A 6,000-nucleotide genomic window follows, 5' to 3' on the forward strand; every position below is an offset into this window, starting at 1 on the left:
TTAATGTTTGTAAAAAAGAGAAAAGTTCATCAGAACTAGGCAAGCTCTAATCTACCAAGCTGACTTGGCTTATTGACAGCCTGTTAATGCAAAATGCAGGCCATGTTAATTGTTAAATATACTGGTCATTCTTTCCAAATTCTCATCAAACTAAATCCAACTTCAGAGTAAAGGAAGTAACTTCACCTTAAATGGAGACACTCCTGTTTTAATGTGTGGGTATTCCTAGCACTCCTCCCTCTCTTTTACCATTTGTATGTCCTCCTCCATTCTCCAAGAAGCAGAAATGCTGGATGGAACAGCCCAACAAAACATCCTGGCTGCTGCTCCAGGCTGGATGGGTCACCTCAGCCAGCTCCCCCAAAACTGCAGAAATATCCCTTTTCTACAGAGCTTGTCAGAACTCATTCTTTAATTCCTGTTGCTGTTTGGCAATTAATCCTTAAAGCAATCACAATTTGTAGCACTGAACCTGGCAGCCTAAAAAGTTATAAATTCCGTGACCTTCTCAGTAACATCAGACCCAGCTGAATGTTTGGATGCCTTGCTACAGCCAAATTTGGGGTACAAAATCATTGATATAATGGTGAGAATTTATGTAGATATAGGTACCTAGAGCTACTTCCTTTTTGGAGCTCAGATGTTAATAGTGATGGCAAAAAAAAAGCTAAGTAACGTCTTCAATTTTTTGTAAAAGTAAAACACTCCTCCCTAAATTTTAATAACATGACACCCTGGGCTCTTTCCAAACTTCTATAAATGGTCTCAAAAAGAAATCCCTGAATCTGTGAAATGTGGAGGGTTCATTTGACATCTGGAAGTGCTCTCCTCACTGGCTTTCAGGGCAGTGAAAAACGAGGCTGGCTGATTCCTGGATACTCACACAAGGAGTCCTGACCAGCATCAGCGCTAGTCAATAAGAGATTAAATTTTCTGCACTGGAGATTGATGCTTGAAATGTTGGGTTTGGGCATTTCCTGAGGGCCTGTTACTCATGCAGAATGCTGGGAGCTGTTTGTTTTCAGTCTGTAACTAGAGCAGCCAAGCTGATGCTCATGAGGTAATCTCTGTTGGACCATCTCTGCTGCATTTATACAGAATAGTGCCCTTATTACATGCCTAGTTCCATTTATTTCATCTGTTAAAATTAGATATTTCCACTGAACTAAAAACACCTCCATGTTCTTGGCTAGCAGGCCCAGGAATTGAAGCTAACCATTAAACAGAGCTTCTAAACTTTTAATGAAGTTTATTATTTTCACTTTTTACAAAGTTTATAATTTTCATTTCTTTTGTTCAGGAACAAGAGCTTACAATGCCTGTGGTACTCCCCCCTGGAATCTGAAGGGAAGGATCACACTGACAATTGTGATTTAAAAAAAAAAAAAAATTAAAAATAAGCAGAGAAAGCCCAAAAAGGTAAGAAAGTAAACACTCAGGCATTTCATTTTATATGATAAAATATGAAGATTTTAACAGTTCCAGGTTCAAAAAGCCCTTTGTATCATCCTGTTAATAGGGTTGGGCTTTGGATCTTCTCTAAATGACTTAAAATAAAAAAAAAGTGAGAGAGAGAAATCAAAAGAAGCAGTTCTGGGCATTTTTAGCAGGTTAATTCCCTCTTTTGACATTTGCTGTGTGCTCCCTGATTTTCAGTCTGCTGTTTCAGAGGGCCACAATGAAACACCAGCCTTGGTGAAGAAACAGGAGATTGGTGTGGTCACAGCTCTGTGACTCAAAAAATGGCTGGGAAAAACAAAGCACTTCCAACAAAACATTGAAAGAAATCAAATAATTGTTCAGACACCTTTCTTTTGAAAATTCTCACAAGCTTCCACAGAAGGCACCGAGAGAAGATGCTTGTGTCCTTTTTGTTAAATTTGGGTTTCAGTGTCTGTTTTGCATCTTTCAGTGAACCAGTAAATACAGAATTTCTTTCTCTGCAGGTATTTCAGGGGGGAAAATCTCTGTATTTGAAGGGCTGTGGTCATTCAGACAGCACACAGCCTGCACTGTGGGCACAGCCACTTTCTCACATCCATCATTCATGGAAAAATCACTGATAAAGAGTTGAGAGAAAACTCCATTTTTTTGGTAGATCCCGCCACAAGCAATTCAAGAACAGAGAGTTTAATAATTATGTAATCTTGGCCAGAGCTCCACAATTAAATCAGTGAACTGGAGGATATTAAACACAGGGAGAAATACTGTGGGCATAAAGCAAGAGCTCCCAGATGGACTGAACCTCTGCAGCTGTGCTGAGCCTCCTGCTGAGGCTGCTGGACCCAGGGCAGTGACCCTCAGGGGGCTGCACAGTGACCACCAGCCCCAGCTGATGCTCTGGTGTCAGGCTTTGGGTGGTGACCTGCACAGGGCAGTGTCCTTGTTGCCTGAAAAAACAGCAGAGATTTCTGATTTAACTCTGAAGAGTTGCAGCTTCTACGCTGAGCTGGCTTTCTCCTGAAGGAGCTGCAGCCAGCAGGCTCAGGGGTGGTGTGTGTTAGTCCCACAGTCAGCTGGAGACCTGGCCACACAACACACACAGCCCCCACCAGGGCTGGGAGGAATTTCTTCCAGTAATTCCCCCCTAAATGGAAGGAACAGCCCAGGATCTCATGACCTGTGCTGTGAACTTTGCTCGTATCCTTACTGAAAGGAGTTTGTTTGTAGAGATTTTCTTTGTATTTACTGATCCAAACAGAGGAAGTTCTCTGTCGTTTTCTTTTCATTGCAACATTTTCTTGGAATATTCTTTTGTATGTTTTTACTTTCTTTTTGTTTGTATGATCTCTAGGAGGCACGGAAGAAATTTCCAAACAATGTAAAAACCAAGCTTTTCCTTTTGAATGTGACATTTTAGACCTCAAAGGACTCTCATCTGTGCACTTGGATCTGTGCTCCTAAGACAGAACTCCTTGGAAGCAGCCACAGATTCAGGTGTTGTGAGTTTGGGGTGTCCTGTTTGATACAAATGTCTTGGCTTGCCAGATGACACATTGACTTTGCTAAAACCTCCCCAAGACAGCTATTTCAAGCTGAGGAATCTCCATAAACACCTCACCTGAAAATACTGACTTACCAATAGAATTGTCCCTTGCAGGACAAATATTCCTTATTCCAGTATGCCCTAGTCCACTGCATTCTCCTCACACTGGAAATAGGACAAATTTTACCCAGCAGATAATCCTGGCAGGCTCAGAGGGTGACCTTCCACAGGGCCTGGCCATGGCCCACTTTGCTGAGGCACCATCACAAAATCCCTTGCCATTGCCCACCTGCTGTAAATGACACCAAAGGTAGAGCTGAGACAACAGTTTACTACAAAATGTGATTGCAGGCCCATTTTTCTTCATTAATCTCATGTTCAACATAACCTATTACAGGGGCTCCATTTAAGGAACAGATGGTAAATACAAGTTAATGCAGATACAGATTAAAAAATATTGGCAACAGCTAATGCATTTACACAAAGCACAAAGCCAGTAAGTGCGAAATGTTCTTTAATACTATGCTTAAATCATGGAAAATTAAATCCTTTTATAGGTTTGTTTTTAAATTTCTTCAGTTACAAAATATTTCAGTGAAGTTACAGGGTAAAGGGCACCCAAGATCTCTGCCTGTAAAACTTCAAGATCCACTCCATTAAGTATTTTGAAGATTTCACTGCATTTTATATTTTTCCCGAGCTACAGTATCAGACAAATGCATTGCTTGAGTAGGAGAGCCAAGAGTTGGATCACAAGAATGGAAGCTGAGGTGCCTGGGCTTTTCCAGAGGGAGGAAGTGCTGGTTCAAGAATAGCACAGCAATTGTTTGCCTAAGAAAAACCCCAAAGAATTCAACTTCCACACGATAAAAGTGCAAACTGTGCTGTGTGAAGCAAGGTATTCCCCACACTGCAGCTGCACATCTGGACACAGCCTGCATCAAAATCCTTTCTCCTTCAAACCTGCTGATCCCTGCTGAATGGCCATTTCCACGCCACTTCCCAGGGAAGATCAACCAAAGCTCCTTTGCCTTCCTGGCTGCTGCTTTCCCATGCAGGTGGATGGGGCTGGTGAGGATCCAGTCCCTGGGCAGACAGTTTAGGATCACCCTGTGAGAGAATTTCTAGGAAAAGGGCAAAACAAAAGTGGCCAAACCCTGTCCTTGTGTTGGCTGGGATAGAGGTAAATTTCTTCACCCCACTCCCCACTTTGTTGTTTGGCTTGGTAAGAAAGTGGCAGAAATGCTCCTGTGAAAAATTTGGGGTTTTTTTTAATGTTAAACCAATATCTAAGGGAATTCCCACATTTAATTAAACAACAAGACAGACTCAGCTGACTCTGCAGGACCCTGCTTCTATGCTTGCCTCTGGGTGTAGCCAAGTGAGGGAGACAGAGGGATGCAGGATGTGGGTCCACAAAATCATTTGCTACATAACTGGATCTTCCCAAGTTCTTCTGGAGAACCAGGATCTCAAGCTCCTTGAAAAAATCACAAATGGAAGTTGAAGACAGTGATGACTTTTTGAAGTCATCAAAATTTGATGACTTCAAAAAATCACAAATGGAAGTTGAAGACTTTTTATTTGAGTCACTGTAGTGACTCAAACAAAAAGTTTCTATTTTCTCTCTTTTTCTCCTTTCATCTGCTCTCCTCATTTTCTCTTTGCTGTCTCATCTCCCTGACTTTCTTTGTGTGTGTTTTGAGGTATGCAGATTTATACAACTATTTATACTCAATCAAACAAAACCTCCTGCTTTGAAAACAATAATTATTCAAACATCTCGGGAAGAAAAAGACAATGAGTGGATGTTGTTCACCGAAGCAAAATAAAGCAAGACAAAGAAAGTTTAGATTTATTACAAAACAGAGACCCAGTGCTTGCAAAACAATTTGCTTTAAGTGCAGTAATAATTCCTTGAGGCAGATTATACGAGGCTCTTGCACATGAGTTACATTTCAATAGTGAGATCCAGCTCAATCTAGCAAACAGATACAGCTCCAAAATTTAGAGCAGGTAGGCTTTGGCTAGAAAATGTGCTTTTCAGAATCACTGCAGGATCTAGAAGGATTGTTCTGCAACTTTTCAAACATTCAAGGTCATGGAGTTTTTGGTTATTTATTTTTTCATCTTAATGATGAGATGCTGCAATCTCAGAGAAATGGCATTATATAGATATTATTCCATTCATGGAATGGAATCATGTAGACATTATTTTCCATAATACCTGCAAACTTGCTAGTTTGTTGATTTAGGGAATTAATTCACCCCAAGGAAAAATATTTGGAGTTCAGCTAGGCTGACTTGCTGGCCCCCATTGCCCAAGAGGCATTTAAGGATGGAGATACTGGTGGTGTTGGGAAGGAAGGGAGAGTGGGACACTGGTGCCACCTCTGTGGAGGACAACACACTCTGGTGCCCAATTCCTGCTCACTCTGACTCACTGTGGAGCTCCTGTGAGGTAAGAATCCAACTCAAAGCATTTTCCTGTCCCCCACCCTGTTTTCTTCTTTTTTTTCCTCTCCCCTGTTCCTTTTCCAGTTTGTGAAAGCCTGGCTTGAAATTACTTAGAATCCATTTTACTTAGGTGAGTTTTCTTATACATATATAACGTTGCACTGTTACAAAAAATAAATTCTTTCCCTTCCTTAGCAGCCTCCAGCACATATAATTTTGGCAAGCAGCTTGAATAAACATGTCTCTTCCCATCAGGGCTGCATAAACATATTGGGTGCTGCCTGATCCAAGACACCTTTACTCTTTCCTAGGCATTAGTGCAGTCTGCTGCAGGATGCTTTGGAAAAATTGGAGTTTCCAGCATGACTGAAAGTGCTCCCTTCAGATATTTAATGTACAAATGATTTTTCTTTTGCAATCTCCCTTGCTCACTCTCTCCCATGTTCCACTTGGAAAGCAAACCCATCAGCATTTATTTTATGTGAGCTCCACTCCAGAATGGGGTAGGACTACCATTCTTCTTCTTTGTTTTTTTTCAGTTTCATCTCAGTTTTTTG

General features: G+C 41.2%; 1 long non-coding RNA gene across 2 annotated transcripts in view; it reads left to right on the forward strand.

Moving 5' to 3' along the window:
• The window catches only part of LOC127059763 (uncharacterized), a 34,810-nt gene extending 32,994 nt beyond the window's left edge, over positions 1-1,816 (forward strand). For both annotated transcript variants that reach the window (XR_007777912.1, XR_007777911.1), the window contains one exon: positions 1,301-1,816. This is a non-coding gene — a long non-coding RNA (uncharacterized LOC127059763). The remainder of the gene's footprint in view (positions 1-1,300) is intronic.
• The last annotated feature ends 4,184 nt before the right edge of the window (positions 1,817-6,000 follow it).

The sequence above is a fragment of the Serinus canaria genome, chromosome 6 (genome assembly GCF_022539315.1).
Source record: "Serinus canaria isolate serCan28SL12 chromosome 6, serCan2020, whole genome shotgun sequence".
In the NCBI taxonomy this organism is placed as follows: domain Eukaryota; kingdom Metazoa; phylum Chordata; class Aves; order Passeriformes; family Fringillidae; genus Serinus; species Serinus canaria.